Source organism: Lathyrus oleraceus, chromosome 6 (assembly GCF_024323335.1).
Source record: "Lathyrus oleraceus cultivar Zhongwan6 chromosome 6, CAAS_Psat_ZW6_1.0, whole genome shotgun sequence".
Classification (NCBI taxonomy): domain Eukaryota; kingdom Viridiplantae; phylum Streptophyta; class Magnoliopsida; order Fabales; family Fabaceae; genus Lathyrus; species Lathyrus oleraceus.
Genome location: NC_066584.1, coordinates 251,141,704 through 251,168,930, shown reverse-complemented (window position 1 = coordinate 251,168,930; position 27,227 = coordinate 251,141,704).

Genomic DNA, 27,227 nt, shown 5'->3' with positions numbered 1-27,227 from the left:
TTCGTTACCAATTAGGGTAAACATATCAAGGATGACCCACTGAGGAATAAGAGGTGTGTTCGTTACCAGTCACTGGGTAGGGAACAAGTTGCTGGGGAAAAGCCAAATAGGATTTACAACTACCGGTTGGGCAGAAGACCAAAGAAAGAGAATATCCGTCACCGGTTAGAGTGAACATATCAAGGATAAATTTAAGGGAAGAATATCCGTCATCGGTTAAGATGAACATATCAAGGACACACTACCGGGGAAAAGTAGGAATTACATCTATCAGTTATTGGATAGAATACCGGAAGAAAGAATATCCGTCACCGGTTAAGGTGAACATATCAAGGATAGACTCCGAGGGAAGAAATAGGAATTGTAACTATCAGTTACTAGATAGAAAACCAAAAGGAGAAAATCCATCATCGGTTAAGATGAACATATCAAGGATATACTCAACAAGGGAAAGCAGGATTTATAACTATCGGTTACTAGGTAGAAGACCACAAAGAGGAGAAAACCTGTCATCGGTTAGGATGAACATATCAAGGATTAACTCTATGGGGAATAAAATAGGGATTACAACTACCTTTTTACTAGGTAGAAGACCAAAAAAGGGGAAAATATTTGTCATCGGTTAGGATGTACATATCAAGGATAGACTACTTGGGGAAACGCAAAACGGATCCGCTAGCGAAAAACAAGAGGAAGCAAATTACTATTTACCGGGTATCGGGTAAGAGTAAGGTACTCAGAAATAGAGAAGAATATCACCAGTTACTGGGTAATAGACTCTCAAGGGACCAAAAGCATCTATCTAGGTAAGAGATAGAAAGAGACGGTCAATCAAAGACTCGAATCGGTGAGGATATAACCCAAGGGGAGTGGTTCCATCCAGATAATCAACTAGAGAGGACGGTGAAATACTAATCATCCACGAGGAAGTAACTTAGTGGGGAATGAGAAAGGTTAAATTCTTTCTTCTTAAGGGGTTGACACTTTATAATTGAGGGAGGGTAGACGCACCAAATCTGTATGGGGAAATGATATCACCACAGTAGAGGATCAGAAAATAGGGAATCAAATGCAAAAATGATGCAATTATGAAACATTGTATGAATGTGTATCTATATGTATATAATTGATGATTATGATTACAAAACAATCACAAAGGAAACAAATGTCAAAGATCTGAATCATCACTACAACACTCGACTAATCTCGACAGTATGCAGGCACCAACTGGAGAAAAACTAATGATGAACATAAATCATCCGCCTCAAAATAGCTCGACCCTGGCTGGGGAAAGAGAGAAGATCTATTAAGGATTTGCATCATCAACTATGTGGCGAATTTTAGGTCAACACCATATAAAAATGGGAGATAACCTTGCAGAGGAACAAAAATATTGCACTCGAATCAGTGCTGACATGGATCAGGAATGAACTCCGCTGGCAACTTGAGGGGAAACAAAACCTTGCGCTGGATATATGTAAACCGTTGAGAATACATGCTTACAACTCAGTTGGGGAGGTGATCACAAGTCTCAACTGGGAAAACTGAATTGTTGGTCCAAATGCTTGGGGAAAAACAAAAAATGCTTTGTACTTCTAAGACTTTCATGTTCTCAGACTGCTGCTGATATTCCTTATTGAAATCGATTACTCTTTCACGGTAATTGCTTTTATTTATTTTAAGAAAAATGATTTTGATTTCTATTGAGTTTAAAATTATCATCATAAAAATTTAATTTAATTTAGCTGAAAGATAAGTAAGAGTATAAACAATTGGATAAAAAGCTAAACTTTATTTAATAGAATGATATTCTGTAAATGACAAGACTCCATAGATCTTTACAAAAGTTGAAAAATGGTAATTTATATGTAAAAGGGCTACATTGAAACAATGATCACTAATCCTTCTACCAACTTCAATATCCACTATTCTCTTGGCTTCGGTTGAAGATGACGAATCCGAGTTGACTGAATTGCCCAAAAATGTTCCCAAGACTAGAGATCAACCAAATGCAGTTACTTGCCATAATCCATAATTTTTACATAGATTTCCCCAAGGTGGGGTTCTCAATCTATCGGGATAAATTTTCGGTATTATGTCTCTAATTTTTGCCTGGATCTCCCTTTTGGGTTTTCAATCCACCGAGACGCTCATTTTTGCCTAAGCCACCCTTTCTCGTTTTCAACTTAGCGAGTTATTTTTTTCTTTTTAGGCGAATGATTTCTTGACTGCATCGGCATTCATAGGATGAGTGAACTCTTCACCATCCATGGTTGTAAGAATCAAAGCACCGCATGAAAAGACTCTCTTAATAATATATGGGCCTTCTTAATTAGGAGTTCATTTGCCCCTAGAATCTGGTTTGAAAGATAAAATCTTCTTGAGCACAAGGTCACCTTCTCTAAACACACGAGGCATGACCTTCTTATCAAAAAAATTCTTCATTCTCTGCTGATATAACTGACCATGACACATGGCAGTCAAACTTTTCTCTTCGATTAAATTTTGGTGATCATACCTGGTCCGACACCATTCAGCTTCCGTCAACTTGGCTTCCATCAAGACACACAATAATGGGATCTCAACATCTATTGGGATAATAACTTCCATACCATAAACAAGTGAGAAAGGGGTTACCCCTGTTGAAGTGCGGACAAATGTACGGTACCCATGCAAAGCAGATGGGAGCATCTCATGCCAATCCTTGTATGTTACAATCATCTTTTGAATGATCTTCTCGATGTTTTTGTATGCAACTTCAACTTCCCCATTCATCTTAGGTATGTAGGGAGAAGAATTATGAAGTGAAATACTGAAGTCTTTGCGAAGAGCTTCCACCATATTATTTTTCAAGTTCGATCCATTATCAATAATGATCTTACTTGGCACATCATAACGACATATAATCTGATTCTTGATAAACATTATCACAACTTGATTGGTTACATTTTCATACGATGCCTCTTCAACCCATTTTGTGAAATAGTCAATTGCCACCAGAATGAAACGATGTCCATTCGAAGCTTTGGGCTCAATCATACCAATCATATCAATTCCCACAATGGAGAACGCCATGGAGAGGAAATGGAATTCAATAGTGTCGGAGGAGCATAAATCTTATCTGCATAAATTTGACACTTATGGCATTTCTTCACAAACTTGCAACAGTCTGATTCCATTGTCAGCCAATAGTAACCTGCTCTCAACATCTTCTTAGCCATAACATGTCCATTGAAATGAGTACCAAAGGAACCTTCATGGACCTCAGTCATCAATAAGTCTGCTTTGTGTTATCCATGCATCTGAGCAGAACCATATCAAAGTGTCTCTTATACAACACATCACCATTCAGGTAGAGGTTGCCAACTAATCTCCTTAAAGTCTTCTTATCTTTCAAAGATGCCTCATGTGGGTAAACCTGACTTTGGAGGAAACTCATGATATCATAATACAACGGCTTTTCATCCTTGATCTCTTCAACAACAAACACATGAGTTGGCCTATCAAGACACATCACAGTCAAATTAGGAACTTTATTCCAAAACTTCACCACAATCATTGAAGCCAACGTTGCAAGAGCATCTGCCATCCAGTTTTCATCTCTAGGGATATGATGAAATTCAAACTTTGTAAAGAAAGTTGAAATCCTCCTCGCATAATCTCTATATGGTATCAAACCGGGTTGATTCGTCTCCCATTCACCTTTGATCTGATTCACAACCAAAGTTGAATCTCCATACACGTCAAGATACTTGATTATGAGATCAATGGCCTCTTCAAGCCCCATAATGCAAGCTTCCTACTCAACCTTGTTGTTTGAACACTTGAAAGTTAATCTAGCTGTAAACGGAAAATGTGTGCCTTGAGAAGTAATAATCATTGCCCCAATGCCATTACCATATTGGTTAACGACTCCATCAAATACCATGCCCCAAATGGAACCAGGTTCTGGCCCTTCTTCAAGCAATGGTGTATCACAATCTTTCATTTTCAAGTACAATATCTCTTCGTCAGGAAAATCAAACTGCACTGATTGATAATCTTCACTCTGTTGGTGAGCCAAATGGTCAGCTAAGACACTACCTTTAATAGCCTTTTGAGATCGGTATTCAATATCATACTCAGATAACAACATCTGCCAACGGGAAATCCTCCTAGTTAAAGCAGGCTTCTCAAAAATATACTTGATTGGATCCATTTTGGATATCAACCAAGTGGTATGATTCAACATATCAAGTCTCACAGTCGATGAACTACTTACTGAGGTAGTAAATTGCATATTCTTTCTTTCCAGTTTCATGTTGCTGACCAAGAACATAACCCATACTCTCATCAAGCACAGTCAAATACATGCTCAATGGTCTTCCTTCAATAGGTGGAGACAGAATTAGAGGTTCAAGCAGATATTCCTTGATATTGTCAAAAGCTTTTTAGCAATCACAAGACTGATCATTTCGAAGAAGCTTGAATATAGGTGCACATGTGGCAATCTTGTGCGATATAAATCTTGAGATGTAATTCAAGCGACCGAGAAAACCTCTAACTTGCTTCTCAATTTTGGGCGCATACATCTCTTGTATTGCTTTGACCTTGACAGGATCAACTTCCATACCCTTATCACTGAGAATAAAGCCCAACAACTTACCAGAACGAACACCAAATGTACATTTTTTTGGATTCAAGCGGAGTTTATACTACCCCAAACGCTAGAATAGCTTCAACAAATGCTTAACATGCTCTTCTTCATCACTTGATTTTGCAATCATATCATCCACGTAGACTTCGATCTCTTTATGCATCATATCATGAAAAAGAGTGGTCATAGCTCTCTGGTATGTTGCACCAGAATTCTTTAAACCGAAAGGCATCACTATATAATAAAAATTTCCCCAGGGTGTAATGAATGTGATCTTCTCAATGTCATCGGGTACCATTTTAATTTTATTATAACCGGAAAATACGTCCATAAATGAAAAGACTTTGACTTTAGTTGTATTGTCTACCAACATATCAATGTGTGGCAGAGGGAAATCATCTTTAGGACTAGCTTTATTCAAATTTCTATAATCAACACACATGAAGACTTTTCCATCCTTCTTCGGAACAAGCACAATATTGGCCACCCATTACGGATACTTAGCGGTAACAAGGAAATCAGCATCAATCTGCTTTTGCACTTCTTCTTTGATCTTGACTGCCATATCAGGATGCGTTATTCTCAACTTCTGCTTGACTGGCGGGCATTCTGGCTTCAACGATAATCTATGCTCCACAATCTCAGAATCCAAACCAAGAATGTCTTGATAGGACCAAGAAAACACATTTTATACTCTCAGAGAAGATCAATAAACCCATTCTTAACCTCTGGACATAGTTGAGACCCAATCTTGACTTCCTTTACATCATCATCATAACCCAAGTTGATTAACCCAAGCTGCTTTATAAATGGATGAATGGATTTTTTCTCGTGCTAAAGTAGACGAGATAATTCATCAGATACTTCTTCATCAATCTCTTCCTCGGCCTCAAACACAGGGATCAAAGTTTGGAGAGGGAGTAGGATTATTGTATTCAATGGGTTTAGAAACCAACCTGCACAGTGATTTGATATTTTGATCTTAGAGAAGTGAATTGTGACCAAATATTATGCAATAAACTATTATTATTTATTTATTTATGTTTTTTGTGATTACCATTTTCAGAAAAGCAAAAAGTAAAAATAAAAACATCATAAATATGGATGAATAGAATTGCATTTTATTGATGATAATTTGAAAATACCCAACAATGTTCACTTCTCCCTTAGGCATAGGAGAAGAATTTTTCTTAAAATAATGGAAAACAAATTAGTTAGAGCGATGGACCATAATAGGAACATCAATAGCAACCCAATTGTTGCAAGTCTTGCCATGCATCACAAATTTGACGCAGTCTTCATCTTCATCTTCTTCGATCACAGATCCTGAGTGTTGTTCATTACCATGGATGAACCCTCCACTATGGAAACTAGGTTACACTTCTTCTATTTTAACATTAGACGACCCTCACTAGAACCCAATCCGACTTTATTCTTGTTCTTGCATACTTTTACCATACGGTCCCACTGATCTGTATTGCCTGCCTCAATCGCTTTCTGAGCATCTTTGAAAGAGGACATGGGTGCCCCAATTTTCTTCATTTCAATAATAGATAAGGCTTGGAATGGAGTTCCAACCTCCTCCTCAGCTTCCACATATGTAAAAGATGACAAATGACTCACCAAAAGTGCTTTCTCCCCACCAACAATGACAAGCTTTCCTTTCTTAACAAATTTCAACTTCTGGTGCAAAGTGGATGTTACAACTCTAGCCTTATGGATCCATGGCCTTCCCAACAAGAAGCTATAGGCCGAGTGGATATCCAATACTTAAAAAGTAATTTGAAAATCACTCGAACCTATCTTCACTTGAAGGTCCACTTCTCCAATGACGGTCCTGCGAGAACCATCAAATGCTTTGACGATCACGCTACTATACCTCATTGGGGCACCTTGATAGGATAGTCTGGACAAAGTTGATTTCGGGAGTACATTCAAAGAAGAATCGGTTTCAACTAGCACATTTGATAATGTGTCCCCCTTGCAATTCATCGATATATGTAGTGCCAGGTTGTGATTTCTACCTTCCTCAGGAAGTTCTTCATCACAAAAACTCAGATTGTTGCAGGAAGAAATGTTAGCCACAATATGGTCAAACTGATCCATAGTTACATCGTGCTGGACATAGGCTTACTCCAACACTCTTTGCAATGTTTCTATGTGCGCTTCAAAATTCATTAGCAGAGACAACACTAACATCATTGAGGGTATTTGGAGCAGCTGCTCCACCATATTAAATTCACTCTTATTGATTAATCGTAGCACCTCATCATCATCGTTAGGCTTTAGCTTGCTGGATTCACCAGAATGACGCGTTGGAGAACTAATCGGGCTCACTGTAGGTACATCAACCTTCTTACTGACTATAGCCTCCTCTACCATCTCTTTTAGAAAGACTGGACCAAATACATGACCGCTATGGATCACCTTCGCAATATCGGCTATATTCACAACAAAATTTGTCGTAGGCAACAAAACCTCTTGACCATTTCCATCATCGTAGAATTATACTGATAAGGAACAACTCTATCAGATGCATACAGGACAAGACACGCTAACCGTATTACCAACGACGATACTGATTTGTTGATGATGTTACTGTTGCTGCTATCAAATTGAATCACTAACCGCTCCGGGGTCTTAAACACTGGAACAATCACATTAACATCGTCACCCAAGTGACGGGACTGAAAAATATGAATCATACCCTCATCCACCAGCCTTTGAATATCTCTCTTGATGATGACGCACCCTTGAGAGTTTACTCTGCAAATTGCACAACCATCATGGTCATGCTCGCACTCACTAACTAGGCAAATGTCCTTATGCATTTCTACCAAGGACCTTCTGATAAAGCGAATGTTATAAATCTTGTATTCTGAAGGACAACCATCTACCATATTGACAGAGGAATTACCATGAGCGGGTAACGAATTCGCTTTTAAATTCGGTGCACTATCCTCAAAGGACACCATCTCACTCTTCACTAGTTTCTGCACCTCGTACTTCAACAGGTAACAATTCTCAATATCATGGTCGGGAACTCCTTGATGGATGGCATAGTGGAGTTCGGCCTTATACCACCATGGAAGTGGTTCTGGAATTTGAGGCGGATTTCTTGGTTGTATTAGGTTCTTGAGAACCAAGGATGGATAGAGCTCAGCATATGACATATGAATAGGGTCAAAAGAGACCTTCTTCCTCTCGAAGTTTTGTTGTTGTTGATTATTGTTGATGTTGTTGTAGTTGTTGGTTCTTTGTTGCTGTTGTTGTTGACGTTGTTGTTGAACTGGCATTGATTGATTGTTAGAAAATATTGGAATGACTGATGAAACTTGATGTTAATCCTAACGTGGTTGTGGATTTTTCCTGATATGAGGCCTCCTTTGCCTCCCTACTGATACTGCATTGGTTTTCCCTTCCTTCTTCTTGGTAAAACCACTTTCATACTTCTTAGTGGATGACACCTCTTCCTTCGATAGACGCCTCTCACAGACTCCCTCCTCTAACCTCATCCCCATGTTTACCATTTCGGTAAAGTCACTGGAGGCACTTGCAATCATGCGTTCGTAATAAAACAAACTCAGAGTCTTCACGAAAATCTTCGTCATCTCTTTCTCTTCCAACGGAGGATTAATTTGAGCAGCAAGCTCTCTCCACCTTTGGGCATACTCTTTGAATTTCTCTTTGTCCTTCTGAGACATAGACCTCAGTTGGTCTCTATCAAGCTCCATGTCCACATTTTATTTATATTGCTTCACAAAAGCTTCACCAAAATTATTAAATGTGCAAACACTCGCACTATATATCCCCATGTACCATCTTAGAGTGGCGCCAGTCAGACTATCTTGAAAATAGTGAATCAATAAATGATCATTATCAGTTTGAGTTGACATTTTTCTTGCGTACATGATAAGGTGACTAAGCGGACAAGTATTTTCCTTATACTTTTCAAAGTCAAGGACTTTGAACTTCATCGGGATCTTATTGTTTGGTACCAAGTAATGTTCAGCAACACTCTCACCGAACAGTCTTTTGCTCTCAACGTCTTCAATTCCTTTCGCAGCTCAAGGAACTGATCCTTCATTTCATCCATCTTCTCATAAACATCTGGGCCCTCAGACTCATAATGGTAGATGGTGTCCTCAACACGAGGCAGATTATGAACAACTGGAGGTGGCACAAACATGACCGGGTTAGATGCCGGCATAGAAGAAAATATGGGTGCAAACCCTTCAGGTATAAAACGCGGTGGCATCCCCCACCGGAATCCAGTAGGCATAGACAGACCGGATTGAGTGGCAGCAACAAGAATGGTTGAAGTAGCAACCTCGGAGATGACACTCCTCTAAGAAGGAGGAGTTATAGGAGTTGGAGAGGACTAATTCTGCGCAGCTAGAACCTACTTCATCATAGCAATTAAATGATCAATCTGATCCTTCAATTCTCGGTTCTCTTGCTCTAAGTGCTCCATGATTTTGGGTTGATTGCCGCAAGTGTTTTATCGGTGAGTTAGCTTGGCTGAAGCACAAAAGAATAACCGATTAAACATCTTGCAGAAGAAAACCTGTTATGCAAATGATGCATGAAATATAATGTTTTGTTTGATTTTATTTTCAAGGAACATTCTATTTTACTTTCAAATATATAATAACAATAATAACAATATGATTGACCATAAAAATCTCCTTTATTCATATTATTTGGAAGGATTACACTGAGTACAATTTCAAAAACCAAAATACAAACACTCGAGAAAATGAAACTAATCATCCTAAGGATCAGTAAGACCCCAATTTTGACCCTAAGACCCCTCATGCTATCTCATCATATGCATTGGCATTAGGATCATGAATTGGCATCATCCTCACCCCTCATTCATTGGGTTTGTATTGGGAGAGATCACCAAGCACCACGTGATTGTATCATACTTTGTATTTTATCATTTACTAACCAAAATACCCAAAAACATGTCTTTGCATTTGTCTAACTCTTTTGTAGGTAGGGCATGATCAAAATTGATCTATGAAGTTCATATCTAGGGTTTAAGACCCTCATTGCTAAGAGCACAACCAAGGAATGATCGAAAATTGTTCTAGGCATCATGTATGAGTCCCCTTGATCTCTACATGTTATTTTGATCAAGCATTCTTCAAGGGTTTGGAGTTGGTTTGCCTTGGAAACCCTAGTTCATTTGGGTATCTTGAGTAACTTCTTCAACAAGCTTCTTCACTAATTGATCAAATACTTCAAGGGACACTTCAAGTTTCATCACCTTATCCGTATATGATCTCCCATGGGTATAAAAAGTCAAGAAAATTGCAAGTTAGAAAGGTGGTTGATGGTGGCTGACTAGAGGAATTCATCTGATCAAAACTGGGTCCCCCTAGACCTTATCTCCTACAATTTTCATCATATCAAAATGGTTCCAAGAGAAAATTTACTCTAAATGACATTCCAAATAACTTTCATGTTGAGGTATAGAGATAAGTTTTCTTGGAAAGTCATTTGTTATGTTGAAATATTATAGGTCTTTTTGTCTAATCCCTAATTTGAAAGTCAACTTCCCAAGACCATACCTTGCTCAATTTTATGAGATAAAAGATTTCCAAGTTGCACAATCAAAGTCAAGGTGTCTACTTTAACTTTTATGTTTTTAGGAAGAGCTAAATCAACTTTTATGAGCATGTGATATGAGGATACATTATAGGTCATTTTGGACTAATACCATTGACCAAGTGATTTTCCTCAACTTCAAAAATGCATAACTCATTCATCCCAAATCCAAATTATGTCAAATTGGTTACATATTTTAAGTTTTTTGAAAGGGCTACAACTTTGTTGAAGACACTTTTCTCATTTGGAGCTCACATGAAAAGTAGCCAAGGTGGAATAATTGAAAATATGGCTTGACACTTAGAAAAAATTTGACATGTTGAAATTTCCAAACATCCACCTCAAAATTCAGCATGATTCAAGTTCCAAATGGAAACGTGTTCAACATAAGTGTTGTTCCTCTTGATCTAACCTTTCCAAAGAGTCCAAATTCATTCATTTTGGACAAGGTTTGAGGGGTTTGCGCATGGCTTGAACAAGGCTGTATCAGTTGGAAAGAATCATCCTTCAAACATCCCAACATCTTTGCCTTGCATGACAATTCTCATTCAAACTTCATTTCATTTGCATTTGGAGCTAATTGAGTTGCTTCATGGGCTTGTACATGCCCATGAAAGCGTGCACTTCACATTGCCAATTTTGGAAGCATTTTCAAGTGTGCAAATATCACTTACATTTGCTATAAATAGAGGTCCCTTGCATCATATTTGAAGGACCCTGCGCGCCAGCTTTGCCTCCAACCATTGAAACCCACACAATTCAAAGAAAAACCTAATAAATTTCACTTGAAATTTGAGTTTGAATATCACTTTTTGGAGATTCATGAAATCCAGGATCCAAAGCCTTGTACCATTCCTAATCTACTTCTGCAAGCTCCATAAGCAAGATCAAGCACGAATTGAAGCAAGAGAGATCCAGTTTTGCACAGCATTGAAGGTATTTTTCCAGATTTTTCTCATCAATTCTCATCAATTCACTTGGATCTTTAGTTGTCTATAGTCCTACCAATATAGGCAAGAAGATTGAGTTGCTTTGAGGTCAAATCGAAGCAACTCAATTCATACACTTCAAAATTCAACTCCACGTATCTCTCAATATACTTGGAGTTACTTTAAATTCAGGTCAGATTCATGATCTACGCCATTTTTTCTTTAAGATCATGTCCTCCTTTTTCATTTATGTGATGGTGATGAGAGAACCATTTCGGCCAGGGTCATCGGAGAAGATGACTGACACTTGGCTCTGGCGATGCGCTGGATGTGTTATGAACCATTGGATCAATTCAAAATGGTTTAATCATGAACGTTGCATGTAATGACCAGTTTTGTAGCGCTCTGACTAGCGTGTACCATGGAACGCGCGTTCTCCACCACTTGATCTGCCACCTCAATTAATGAGGGAGATCAAGTGGTCCACGTTTTTATAATTTTATTGATTTTCATTTTATTCCTTTTATTATCATTAATTCATATTAAATTGAATATTGATCCAAAAAATATGAGAGTTTCGCCAAAAAAATTTAAATAAAAATCCTCTTTCATTTTCTGAATTAAAATTATTTTTTGGATCAGTATTAATATTTTTCACGATTTAATTGATTTTATGAATATTTTTAATTGTTTAAAAATACTTTTAAGTTTCCAAAAATTTTGAAATTTTTTCTCCAAGGTCCTTTGACCTTGTTTGACCTATGATAAATCTCATGGCCATTTCTTTGGTGGTTTGATGAGGTTTTAGGAAATTGACCAACCATATTTAATTTAATGCATTATTTTTAATATTTTTAATTGATTAAATGCCAAATTAATTGTGTGAAGCCATTTTATTTTACTTTGTGAGTTTGACTTGTGATAGGTTAAGATCATTTGATTTAGAGGATTGATGGAATGTACATTCCATCTTCCAAAACGAATGAATGATCTTAGGGGATTTAGGGGATTGACTTTGCTAGGTTAAGATCATTGGATTTGGTAAAAGTCCTCCTTTGTCCAATTTGTGTTTGATCCATTCCCCCTTCCTCTTTATCTCATTCCCCTTATTTATGCATTCATGTCATGGACCTATAATATCTCTATATCTTAAGGCTAGTTGATTGCAAAATCAACATAAGTATGGATGAGATTAGGTCCCCCAATTTTGCATATTCTTGTTGTATGTGGTATGTTTCATGAGCATAGTCCATTATAATATGTCTCTAACATGCATTAACACCAAAATTCTATTGCCGACCTCAAATAGTTGTGAGTTCTACATAAATCTAATTACGATTGCTTAACATAGAGCTAAATTTTGACACAAAAGGCATATCATTCTAGCTAGTGAGATTGTAAGTCTCCCCTCTTTAATGGTATTGTGTGGAAACTTGGCCTTTTTTCCTTCCTTTGAAAGATGTCTTGGTTCAAGGATCCATGCTTGTGATAAGTGGGTTAAGTGTTCTCCAAAGAATGACTTAAACAAAACAAAAGCAAAAGCAATACTAACCTCTAACTCATTAACAACTAACATTTAATTTCAAGTCATTTACTTTTAATGCCCTTTAATTTTTAAGCTTTATTCATTTTCCATTATTCATATCATTCAAGTTGTTTATGTTTATGTCATTTTCACTTTGTCCAATTGAACCATATTTTTGTGATATATTGTGTTTGCATATACTTGTTTGTTTGTGTGGTCTTTTGACCTTAATGTGTATAATAAGAACAAAAAGCCTAAAAAATATTTTGTGTCGACTGTTGGTTTGATCTGAGACAATAGGACTTAGAATTTAGGCAACACTCCATTTGCAAAGGACTTAGCCAATGCCAACTTTCACGAAACCAAGTGCTTGTGATTTGAGACTTCATCTGATACATCATTGAAGACCCATTTGAGTTCATATGTAACATGATCATTATGAAGCTGTTATTTTGAACCTGTGACTGATGCCATCCTTTGAAGTCATCTACTTCATGAGCAAAACATGAAGAAGATCATGGAGTTGCTAAGCTTGGATGTGGCTATCTTTATTTGATGTCTTGCTCTTCACCTTGTTAAATTTATGTTTAAGATTAGTCTATTCATCTCCTCCCCACTTCTTTAATTTCAAAATCCCTCCCTCCTTTTAAAACTCTTCTTTGCTTGTGTTTGTTGATTTCTAAACTTTGACCATTTTTGCAAACTAGAAACTTTGGCCTTATGCCATTGCATTTTCAAACTCATTTTCTTAATCAAAATTTGTAAATGAACTTAACTATACCTGACTTAAAATTTCAAAAGACAAAAACAGATACCACCCATTCAAACCATTTTTAGGCCCTTTGTGCCTTTCAAACTTAAATTTTTGTTAAAAGCAATGCACTCACTTTGAAATTGATACCACGAACTACGAGGTTTTGATCCCTCATTTTTATGTTAGTACGTAGGCACAAGTCCGAAGGTCTTGTCAAACACAAAAAATATAATTAATGAATTCTTTTCTCATCCCCCCATTCTATTTGTTTGTAAATATCATTTGTATAAAAAGACATATTCAAACAAAAAAGGGTTCCCCAGGAATACCAAGGACACTTTGGGTGCTAACACCTTCCCTCTGTGTAACCAACCCCCTTACCTATAATCTCTGGCATTTTATTAGTTTTGATTTGAAAACTCCTTATCTTTTGAGTTTTGTTTGTACTTTTCCCTTTACCCTTGGAAAAAATAAAAGCACGGTGGAGACTCTGGTTTTATTGACGTCTAGCTTATCCATATCTTGATGGTCATGAATTTACCGCTACATAAATTAAGTGGCGACTCTGCAGGGGAGTAGTCTCCAGTGGGTTTAGCCTACTTTTTTGTGGGTATACAACTGTATATTTGATGTATGTCTATTTGTTTGTGTGATATAATCTGCTTGTCGTGCTTGGTGATCTCTGAGTGGTGAGATAAGTTCTAACCCGAACTTGAGTGCAATTAAGATAGGAGGACGATATAGTCATGTTCGACTTGTATGGAGTAGTCCTTAACAAGTTGTCTTGAGACCCATCCATTCAATGGAGACCCTTTTGGAGATAGGAATGTCACACAAGTATTTGTGGTTAGGCATTACTATCTCTGATTTGGGGTCCGAGAAGCTGAGTATCGTAGACCATTAAACCCCCCTTGGCCTATTTAGGACGTAGTGCAGTGACTGTTCAAGTGTAGACTTAATAACTGTTGTTAGGTGATACTACACTCGGACGAGTTTCTCTTGAGAATATTATGGGTTAATGAGTCAGTCATCCTAACCTGTAATATCCGATAGATGGAATTGAGACTCTATGAACTTTTTAGAACATGATTTACATGTTTTATCCTTAGTTCACTCCTTTAGGATGGTTCTTAACCAGACTTCATGCTCGTGACTCACAACAAACCCTTTATTCTTGGTTGATCCAATCATGTTTTGTCAATATCAATGGAGCTTAGGTGTTGATAAGGTGTAAACCATAATCCACCAAAATGGATGATTGATCTTGACAACGACTTGATTCTGTAAGAACAAAGTTGGTTCTACAATATACCTCTAAGATTTTGATGATAACAAAGGATGAAACCAAAAATGGTACTCTAACAAGATTTTTTCTTAGTGTGCAGGACTCTGAACATCTACGCAAGATTCTGACCATACATCAGATACAAAATTACATCAGATATAAAGTATTCGATGATCAAATGCCACTCAGAAAGGATACATCCAGAAGTTTCTGATTCTGATCAACACAGATACCAGCGCAACAGCTAAGAAGTCAAAAGCTCCGACAGAAGACTACTGGAGTCAGACTCTGATACTTAAGAAGTCTAGAGCACTGAGATGCTCTAATGAAGTCAGACATAATCATCCTATGAAGACAAACTTTGGTATATCAAGACTCTGATACAGACTCACCAGTCCAGAACGCGTAACCGAAAAGAATGTCATTATGGAAAGAAAGTATTTAAAGAAAGAAATAATGAGGCTGACAAAATGGTTTCAGAAAGAAACAAAGAGAGTAATTACATTAATTATTCTTCAATGACCAAGATTCTGTCATCACTCCAACGGTCCTTCACAATGACTATATAAAGGACGGATTACTTCTCTAGATAACACACCTGAGACACACAGAAATCTCATTCATTCTCTCTCTTTACCACGAGTTGCTGCTCTTACGTGAAAAGCTATTGCTCTCATATTTTTCGTAATACTTGCTTATTGTTAAAAGCACTTTACATTACAATTTACTTTTGCTTAAACTATTTCCTCAAGTGACTTTGCGCAGTCTGAATACTTGAGAGAGCTAAGAGATTGTTCTCTTAGACGATTGGTTGTGTAATCTTTCAAGATTAGTGGATTAAGGCCTTTTTGAAGGCGAAATCACCTTGGTCGGGTGGGCTGGAGTAGCTTTGAATTTCAAGTGAACCAGTATAAAATTCTGTGTGTGTTTTGATTTCTGAAAAAGTTTTTATTCCAAAAACAATTCAAACCCCCTTTCTTGTTTTTCTCAACCTTCAGTTGGTATCAGAGCTTCGGCTCTGTTATTGATTTTCTAATCAAACACTTAACAGTGTAGAGAGATCCAGCGTGAGAAAAACTATGGCCAACACCAATGAAAGAGATAGTTACAACGCTAAACCTCCAATCTTTGATGGAGAAAAATTTGATTATTGGAAAGACAGAATTGAAAGTTTCTTTTTGGGCACGACGCTGATCTTTGGTATATTGTCACAATTAGCTACACACCACCTGTGATAGACACTGGAGTTGCTATTCCCAGAAGCAGAATGTCAGATGATCAGAAGCATGAATTCAAGAACCATCACAAAGCCAGGACGATACTACTCAATGCTATTTCCTACAATGAATATGAAAAGATCACCAACAGGGGAACATTTAAAGAAATACTTGACTCCCTGAGGATGACTCACGAAGGAAATTCTCAAGTCAAAGAAACAAAGGCTCCTGCTCTAATCAAGAAATCTGAAGCCTTCAAAATGGAGGACGATGAAGTTGTAGAGGTAATGTTTTCTAGATTTCAAACTTTAATTGTAGGACTCAAAGTGCTAGATAAAGGATATACAACTACGGATCATGTCAAAAATATTGTTAGAAGCTTGCCAAAGAAATGGAGACCTATGGTCACAACTTTAAAGTTATCGAAAAGATCTGCACAATATCAGCCTTGAGGAACTCGTCAGTTCACTCAGATGCCACGAGATAAAACTGGAGGAAGATGAACCTCAAAAGAAGATCAAGTCTGTAGCACTAAAGTCCAGATCCGAAAGACGCAAACCAGATAGAAACAAAGCCTTCCAGGCTGAAGAAGAAAATAATGATGACTCCGAAAAGGAAGACTTTGACGACGAAGACGAATTATCCCTTATTACCAGAAGAGTAACACAACTCTGGAGAAAAAGGAATAATAACTTTAGAAGACCAAGACCCAAGGGAGATCGATCAGAATCAACTTCCAAAGGTAAATCTAACAAAGATATAACATGCTATGAATGTAAGGAAACCGGTCATTACAGAAATGAATGTCCCAAGTTGAAGAAAGAAAGCTCTATAAGAGAAAATTTCAAGAAAAGTTCTTTCAGAACCAAAAAGGGACTGATGGACACCTGGGACAATAGTGGATCTGATTCCTCAGAATCAGATTCTAAAGAACAGGCAAATGTTGCACTCATGGCTACCACCTCCTGAAATACATCAGATGGAGATTCGGAATTTGAAGAGGTATTTTCTGATCTTTCTCGCTCTGACCTCGAATCATGCCTTTTTGAAACTCTAAACTCATACCAAAAACTTAAACAAAAATTTAAAGATGTAAAAGAGGTTCTTGAAGAAACCATCGAAGAATGTGGTAAACATGAGATGACAGTTTCAGATCTAAAAGATGAAAATCGAACTTTGATATTAGAAAGAGACTCCACAAATAAACAATGTTTAAAACTTGAAGAAGCGTTATCTCAAGCTCCACAAACTTCGAACACAGTAATTTATGAATATGAAAAATCTTTTCAAAAGTTTCTAAAGATTGGGATAGAGAGAAGTAGAATGGCATCCATGATTTATGGAGTTATTCAGAATAATAGAGGATGAATTAGGTATGACCCTAGTGAAGATAAATCTTCCATAAATGACAAACCTAAATCTCCGTTTTCTTATCACTACACACATACACAAGCAAAACATTTTGATAATGCTAGAAAACCCAAAGTTCCAAGAAACTTTGGGAAAACTAATCATAAAGGACCCAAAATATTCTGGGTACCAAAGGATAAGATTGTATATGTTGCAAATATCTTATGCAGCAGAATTAAGACACCAATCATGGTACCTGGACTCTGGATGCTCGCGACACATTACGGGAAGAAAGTATATGTTCCAAAGCCTGGAACTTAAAGATGTTGGCTTCGTAGGTTTCAGAGGAAATCAGAAAGGAAGGATCAGAGGCTCCGAAACTATTGGTAATGGAACTCTTCCCTCTATATCTGATGTTCTCTATGTAGAAGGATTAATGCGTAACCTGTTATCAATAAGTCAACTAAGTGATAACGACTAGAATGTAATCTTCAATCAAAAAACATGTAAAGAAATTAATCAGAACAATGGAACAATCCTATTCACTAGCAAGAGGAAAAACAATATTTACAAAATAAATCTTTCAGACTTAAAAGAACAAAATTTAAAATGTATGATGTCTGTTCATGAAGAGCAATGGGCATGGCATAGACGTTTGGGCCACATTAGCATGAGAAAACTATCTCAGCTAAATAAACTCGAGTTAGTAAGAGGTCTACCCATGCTGAAGTTTTCTTCAGATGCTCTATGTGAGGCATGTCAGAAAGGGAAATTTTCCAAAACATCTTTTAAAAAGAAAAATATTGTTTTCACCTTTAAGCCTCTGGAACTTCTTCACATTGATCTGTTTGGACCTGTTAAAACAGCATCAGTCAATGGAAAGAAATATGGACTAGTTATTGTTGATGATTTTAGTCGCTGGACATGGGTAAAATTCCTAAAGCACAAGAGTGAGTCTCACTTTGTATTCACTAGCTTCTGTTCCAAAGTGCAAAACGAATTTGACTCTAAAATCATTAGAGTCAGAAATGATCATGGTGGAGAATTTGAAAATAAATTTTTTGAGGAACTATTTGATTCTAATGGAATATCCCATGATTTCTCTTGTCCTAGAACTCCACAACAAAATGGAGTTGTAGAAAGGAATAATAGGACACTACAAGATATGGCCATAACCATGATAAATGAAACGAATGTGGCTAAGCACTTTTGGGCGAAGTAGTATGAAATTTTTGTATCAGATATGAGATGTCGAAGGTAATGTCACGACACTAATATCTGAACAATACAAACAGGATAAACAATAAAGAACAATAATGCAAGAGACACAAGCAATTGTTAACCCAGTTCGGTGCAAACTCACCTACGTCTAGGGGCTACCAAGCCAGGAAGGAAATCCACTAAACAAAATCAGTTCAAAGACTCTCAGTAAACAACTTCAAGTTACAGTCTTTTCACCTAATCTCTATCAGTGTGACTTCTACCTAAGAACTCTTAGATATGAGATCCTACTCACTCCCCCTCAATCACAGCAGTGATATAAAACAAGAATTACAATGAAAAGAAGACACTCTTCAAATCCACATGCTTCATCTTACTTAAAAGCTTCAATCCAGTAAACATACACTCATGCTTCAAAGCTTAGAGTAGACAAATTACAACTCAAAAATCAGACCAATTCAATCATCTATGGATGAATTGAATGGCTTACAATTCACACGACCACACAAGACTAAAACCCTTATTCTCTCTCAATATTTCGTTCGTTATTTCTTGTATGTAAAATCATGTTTTCTTTATCCTTTTTTATAGAAGAAATTGGTTGGGCTTGGACATCATAAAACCCTAAAACTATTTTCCATTCATATCTTCTCATGACAATTGATTATATCTCTTTGGAAAATAAGTCAATCTAGTTGTAATTACTGATTGATAGCGTGTTGAATCGTCTTATCAATCATACACAGATTAACATTAAAAACGCAATCACATAATACATAACATTCAGACCGAATGATCTGTATACAAATGTCATGACGTCGGGTTTGACATCTCAGTAAAATCCTGCATAATTAGATTTTAAACATCCTGCAAGTACATGCTATCTTATGTCAAGACAACACATGTGATAACTTGTGAACACTCTTGGTTTTACCAAAATTGCTGCCAACACAAGAACCAACAAACTCCCCCTTTGGAAAATTTTGGCTAAAACATATATCAGTCTATTTGTTCACAAGAGTACAAAACATAACAGCAGTTAAGCAGCAACAAAAGTAATAAACCACACATTTACTAGCTATAATAGCAACTAGTAAACACACATTTAAGCACATATGTGCTTCTTCTACCTCTAAGTATGTTCAACACAGACATCTCCTTTAGCAACACCTGTAACATCCATCACCCCATCTGACATCTCCTTCAACATCACCTGTACAACATAGAACATCACTTTGTTCAACATCGGCTGTCATCACATATTAACTGCAGCTCTCCACATATTAACTTCTCCCCCTTTTTAGTCAAATAGACCAAAGAGACCAATTAGACAAAATAAATGTCAATTAGTCCAACAGAGAATGTCACATAGAAGGTTAAAACATATAGAATATTAAAACATATTGTCAGTTGTTACACAACCACAATTATACACAGCTATATAAGCTGAGATAAAAAGAAATCCAGAGAAACCACAAAGAGAACCCAAGAGTTACATTAAGGCATCAAAATAAGACTGCCAAAAAAAATTAATCATCAAACATCAAAGCATCCAGAACAGCACAGCATGATAACAGGGGAACCATCTTCACCACCACTTAGTCTGAGGAGCTAGCATCTTCATCAGCTTTAGATCCAAAACTGCCACTTGATTTATCTTGAGATTTAGACCTCTCACTAAAGGTGTGGGCATCTGTTTCCTTGGCTTAACCAGCATGATCCATATCTCCTTGCTCCAAGCGATTAATTAGAACCTCTAAAGCTTCTTTCCTAGCCTTAGCCACCCTTATCCCAGTCTCCAATTCCTTACAGGTCTCTTTCAGTCCAGCAATCAGGCCACCTTGAGAGGCTGGCTTCTTCATCGCAGATGTCATGACAACGTCATTGACATGACTACCTTCAAATAATTTATAATGAACTGACAATGGAGGTTTTCTTCTACTAGGGATATCACTTGTGCTCAAAATACCAGGTTGCTGGCTTACGATTATCCCACAAACTATTGAGGGGAAAGTAATGGGCAGCTTCACTGCCTTTGTGGAATCATGTTTGACAATTTGTTCAAACATGAAACTTCCATAATCAAAATTAAGCTTGGTTCCAATAGCAAATATGATCCTTCCAATAGCATTAGAGATTGTAGAGATGTGATTTGTTGGTATCCAGTTTGCTGACCCTATCTTATGCAAGATAGCATATTTCACAGTTAATTTTCCAGGAGAGAGATGCTTTTTGCTTGGCCACTCCTTGACCTATCCAACAATTATTTTCCTACAAACTTCATTGTCTGTGGCCTCCAGTTTAACAACACCTTCTGTTCCTTTTCCTAGGAACTTATTGATCATAGCAGGAGAAAACTTCACACGCTTTCCTCTAACAAACACCTTACAAAACTCTTTGTTATTCCTGTCACCAATATCCTCGGGGATATTCACCACAGACTCTTGAACAAGACCTTCAAAACATTGAGGTAACCCACTAACAGTCTTTATTAAACCAGCAGACTTGATCAAATCCATAACCTACTTAACTTGCTCATCATCCTTTCCTAGTTCTCTTTCCATAACTACTCTCCTTTGGATTACAAATTTCCACTTGGCTGCACCATCTTCCAGATGGAAGGAAATGTTATCGAAATGTACAGCAACAACCTTAGCAGGAGATTTTATAATAGTTGGCTTTTTGACAAGAGAGATGTCTGGGACATTGTCTTCAACATCTTCCTCTGAATCAGAACTTTCTCTTAACTTTCTCTTCTTTACCTCCACTTTACTCCATGACTTTGAAGGGCCTACAACAGTAGCCTTCTTACTAGTTCTGGATGTCATCATCTCAGCCACAGACCTACCCTTCCTGGTCTTCATTCTCTTAGCAACCCTTCGCTCCAAGTGATGAAGCAAGCTATTATCTTCATCATATGAGCTCTCTTCTTCCAAGTCAATCACCTTCTTACCAGAGTCATGCTTCTTAGACTGAGAAGCATCTACAGGTTTCTTATAAGGCACGGTTTGCTCTAAAGAACATAGTCCCTCGGCAGCTATATCTTTCTCAGACCTAGATGACTCATCATCTTTCTCATTGTGAGGTTCCACCTCAGGTGAGGGGTCCCTTCTAGATAGAGGAGTCGAAACTCCCTTGACTGAGTGTCCTTCATTTAGGATCCTCGTGACCAAATTTCTAATGACACGATTAGTATGATGCATGTCATCTTTAGAGGTAAGGTAATCAGAGCTGTTACCTTGAGTATGCCCTGCAGTGGAGGATGAACCAGGGGCGTCGCCTGGGATGACTAATAAGGGAATCACTTCCAAAATGTCTTCATGAAGAAAATCCATGGAGGGTTTTCTTGCTTTGTGCGCAGGTTTGGTGTTCTTAGAACCAGAAGATGAAGGATGTTGTGACATCTTGTTGAGCTTGTGAAACAATTTTTGTTTCCCTAACAGAGATGGTCGATACAGTTTGATGAAGATGGAAGTGGTTGAGCTGTGGTTACGTGTGAAAATGCTATAGATGGTAGTTCCAATACAAGGTAATGATTTACCATAAATGGGGCACTTTCTTTTATGTGGGAAGACAATATTTTTATTACCTTTTCCACTCCAAATTAATTGCTATAAATTCTCATGGGGATACAAATCCTGAATTTCCCTCTTCAACATTCAAACTGATTAGCATCCAAAGCTTTTGTAAATATGTCAGCTAATTGCATTTCAGTAGTAACATGCTCCAGGGCTATGATTTTCTCTTCCACTAGTTCTCTAATAAAGTGATGACGAATATCACTGTGCTTTGTCCTGCTGTGCTGAATAGGATTCTTAGAAATATTTATAGCACTCAGGTTGTCACAGTACAATGTCATGACATCTTGTGTGACATTGTATTCAGTCAACATTTGTTTCATCCAAACCAGTTGAGAACAACTACTCCAAGTTGCTATGTATTCAGCTTCAGCAGTGGATAGAGACACACAATTTTGTTTCTTACTAAACCATGATATTAAGTTGTTCCCCAAGAAGAAACATCCTCCTGATGTGCTTTTCCTATCATCAACACTTCCAGTCCAGTCAGCATCATAGTAACCAGTCAGCATAGATCCAGATCCATGAGTATATAACATCCCATAGTCATTGGTGCCATTGACATATTTTAGTATCCTCTTCACTTGGTTTATGTGACTGACTTTTGGTTCAGCTTGATATCTAGCACAAACACCTACATCAAATGCAATGTCAGGTCTGCTTGCTGTGAGATATAGCAGACTTCCTATCATGCTTCTGTATAGACTTTGATCTACACTAACACCATTTTCATCTTTGGAGACTTTCAGATGTGTAGGAGAAGGTGTCCTTTTATGACTTGCATTCTCTATGCCAGACTTCTTAACAATGTTTTCGGCATATTTGCTTTGAGATAGAAAGATAGAATCTTCCATTTGCTTGACTTGTAACCCAAGAAAATAGGTCAGCTCTCCAACAAGGCTCATCTCAAATTCAGACTGCATTTGTTTAACAAAATGTTTGACCATCTGATCTGACATCCCACCAAACACAATATCATCCACATATATTTGAGCCACCATGAGTTTTCCTCCTTCATTCTTAACAAATAGGGTCTTGTCAATACCTCCCTTCTTGTATCCATTGTTAGTGAGGAACACTGTGAGTCTATCATACCAAGCCCTAGGAGCTTGTTTCAAACCGTAGAGGGCCTTCCTCAACTTGTTCAACATATACTTCCTCATTTAAATAGCCATTCAAGAAGGCACTTTTTACATCCATTTGGAACAGTTTGAACTTCAGAATACATGTCACTCCAAGAAATAGTCTAATGGACTCAAGGCGAGCTACAGGGGCAAATGTTTCATCAAAGTCAACTCCTTCAACTTGAGTATATCCTTGTGCTACTAATCTTGCTTTATTTTTAGTAACCACCCCTTGTTCATCAGATTTATTCTTATACACCCACTTTGTACCTATGACATTTATTCCTTCTGGTCTTGGAACCAGTTCACATACTTCATTCCTCTTGAATTGACCTAACTCCTCCTGTATGGCATTGATCCAGAACTCATCAGTGAAGGATTCCTTGACATTCTTAGGCTCAATCTTGGACACAAAGCAGCCATGTGAGATCACTTCCCTTGGGATGGTCCTTATGAATTCTGATAGAGGGTCCCTTATTGATTTTTTCATCTTCAGGTTCAGCTTGAGGAGGTTCACTCTCATTATTTTTGTCTGAGAAATCAGCTGGGGGATCATTTAGAGATGTCTCAATATCGTCTGTGACATCAGTCTGTTGATCATCAACCACAACATTGATAGATTCCATCAATACTTTTGTTCTGGAATTAAAGACTCTATATGCTCTTCTGTTTGTTGAGTAGCCCAGAAATATTCCTTCATCACTTTTGGGATCCATCTTCCTTCTTTGTTCACGATCAGTCAAAATATAACAATTATTACCAAACACATGGAAGTATTTGACTATAGGTCTTCTCCCTTTCCATACTTCATATAAGGTAGTAGGAGTCCCTTTCTTCAAGGTTACTCTGTTGTGAACATAGCAGGCTGTGTTCATAGCCTCAACCCAAAAGTGGTAGGGCAATTTCTTAACATGAATCATAGCTCTTGCTGATTCTTGAAGAGTTCTATTTTTCCTTTCTACCACACCATTTTGCTGGGGAGTAATGGGAGATGAAAACTCATGATTAATTCCTTCTGATGAACAGAATTCAACAAATTTGTTGTTCTCAAATTTTGTCCCATGATCACTTCTGATTTTGACAACTTGACTTTCTTTTTCTCTTTGAATTCTTAGACAAAGATCTTTGAAGACTTCAAATACATCAGATTTTTCTCTTATAAAATTGACCCAGGTGTATCTGGAGAAGTCATCCACCACTACATAAGCATACTTCTTCCCACCAAGGCTTTCCACCTACATGGGTCCCATCAAATCCATATGGAGGAGTTCCAGCACTCTGGAAGTGGTGTCATGTCTAAGCTTCTGGTGTGAGATCTTTGTCAGTTTTCCAAACTGACATTCCCCACAAACTCTTCCTTCATCAATTTTCAAGTTGGGAATTCCTCTAACAGCTTCAAAAGATATAATCCTCTTCATTCCTTTGAGAAGTAGATGGCCCAATCTTTGATGCCATATCTTCACTTCTTCTTTTTTAGCTAGACAACACATTGAAGAATAACCAATTTCTTAAGAACTCCACATGTAACAGTTGCTTCTCAGTTTTTGGCGCAGGCATCTCTTGTATTCCTTTGACCTTGGCAGGATCAACTTCAATACCTCTTTCGCTGACAATAGAGCCCAATAACTTGCCGGAACGGATTCCAAATGTACACTTGTTCGAATTCAGACGAAGTTTGTATTTCCTCAAATGCTGAAAAAGCTTTAACAAGTGTTTAACATGTTCAACTTCTGTTCTCGACTTTGCAATCATATCATCAACATATGACCAGGCATGTCTTCATATGACAAGGAAATGTTGCACGCTATCAGTATCCAGACCAGACATGTCTTCATATGACCAGGCAAAGACGTTGACATATTCTCGCAGCAACTCAATCAACCCCTTCTTAACAGACTCTTCAAAGAGTGCCCCAATCTTCACCTCACGAACACAATCGTTAGACCCCATGTTGGCTGTTTCCAGACTCTCAGGATGTGGCTGAATGATCTTCTCTTCGTGCTATAGCCAACGGGTAATCTCGTCAGGAATCTCTTCAACATCATCTTCTTCGGCCTCAATTACTGGGAACTCAAAGTTGGGAGATAGTGTTGGATCATTATGTTTAATGGGTTTGATCAACCTGCATAATGATTTTGGATATAAAAGAGATTTTGGAATTCAAACAAGGAAACTCATTATGCAGATGAAAAGATTGATTTTATTTTTTATTTTTTAGGGTTATATGTGATCACCAATTTCATGCAAAAAGCAAAAGGTAAAAATAATTTGGAAAAAACAAACATTTAACATGAATTTATTGAATTAATATCATTGTATTTATGGGACAACAATGCCATCACTTCTCCTTTTGGCATGGGAGAAGGGTTTTTAAACAAAAATGAACAATACGTGGACTTATGGACAACTGTTGGAACATCAACAGCGACCCAATTATTGCAGACTCCTCCAGGGATGACAAAGTTTCTAGAATCTTCCTCTACATCATCTTCCACAACAGCAACAGCTTCTTGGTCTTCAACCGTATGGATGAAACCATCACTCTGAAACAGACCGTGCTTATTAAAAGTGCCTGAAGAGTACCATATGCCAGCCCAGGATTTATTATCTTCCAGCTTAATCATTTGTCCTAAACCAGTAGAAGGCTCAACAATAGACAAGGCTTGGAACAACGTTCCAACCTCGTCCTCAGCATCAATGTAAGAAAAGGAAGACAGATGGCTAACCAAGAGAGCCTTCTCTCCCCCTATCACCACCAACTTCTTGTTCTTGACGAACTTCGACTTTTAGTGTAGGGTGGATGTCACGGTGCCCGCCTCGTGAATCCATCTTCTGCCCAACAAACAACTATATGATGGGTGGATATCCATGACCTGAAAAGTGATCTGGAAATCACTAGGTCCTATCTTGACTAGGAGTTCAACCTCGCCAATCACAGTTTTGCGGGATCCATCAAAAGCTTTGACGACCACTCCACTCTGCCTCATGGGAGGCCCCTGGTATGAAAGTTTCGCCATAGTGGATTTTGGCAACACATTCAGCGATGATCCGGTGTCTACCAGCATATTAGACAAGGCATCATCCTTGCAACTCATTGAAATGTGAAGTTCCAAATTGTGGTCCCTTCCCTCCTCGGGGAGATCATGATCATAGAAACTCAGATTGTTACAAGCAGTAATGTTTGCAACAATGCTATCAAATTGTTCTATGGTGACATCGTGATATACATACGCCACTTCCAACACCTTCTGCAAAGCTTCACGGTGTGGCTCAAAGTTCATTAACAAAGACAACACTAATATCTTTGAAGGCATTTGTAGAAGTTGATCTACAACATTGTACTCACTCCTCTTGATGATCCTCAGCATCTCATTGCAGTCCTCTCTAATCATGCCATTCTGGCCAGCAGGGACAAGAGTTCTAACAGCAGCGGCAGGTTTGTCAATAGCAAGTGCCGGATTTGGGCAAGAAGAAGAATTCCCAATAGGACGGGTAACACAATCAGCAGTATCAGCTCTTCTGGTGTCATCCTGGGGTTTCGGTGGCGCCGAAAAAACACGACCACTACGGGTCAAGCCACTGACATCAGCAATATTCACAACAGAAGTGGAGGGTAGGGGAACCTCCTTCCCATCTTCTAATGCAACACCATTATATTGATAGGGAACAGCTTTGTTGGAAGAGTATGGCACAGGGCCAGCTGGCTTAATTATGAGAGAGGGAGAAGCCTTCTGTTTGCTGCCATCATAGCGGACGACGACTGGCTCAAGTATCCTGAATACAAGGGATATCACATTAACTTCATCCTCGTGACGATTTTGAAGTATCTCTATTACACCCTGATCCAACATTTCTTGAATGTCTTTCCTGACTTGACGACATCCTCTCTCATTGACAGTGCAAACACGGCAGCTGTCATGGTCATGCTCGTAGTGATTGTATTCACACAACAGTCTGTGCATCTTGTCCAGAGATTGTCTGATATGGATGAC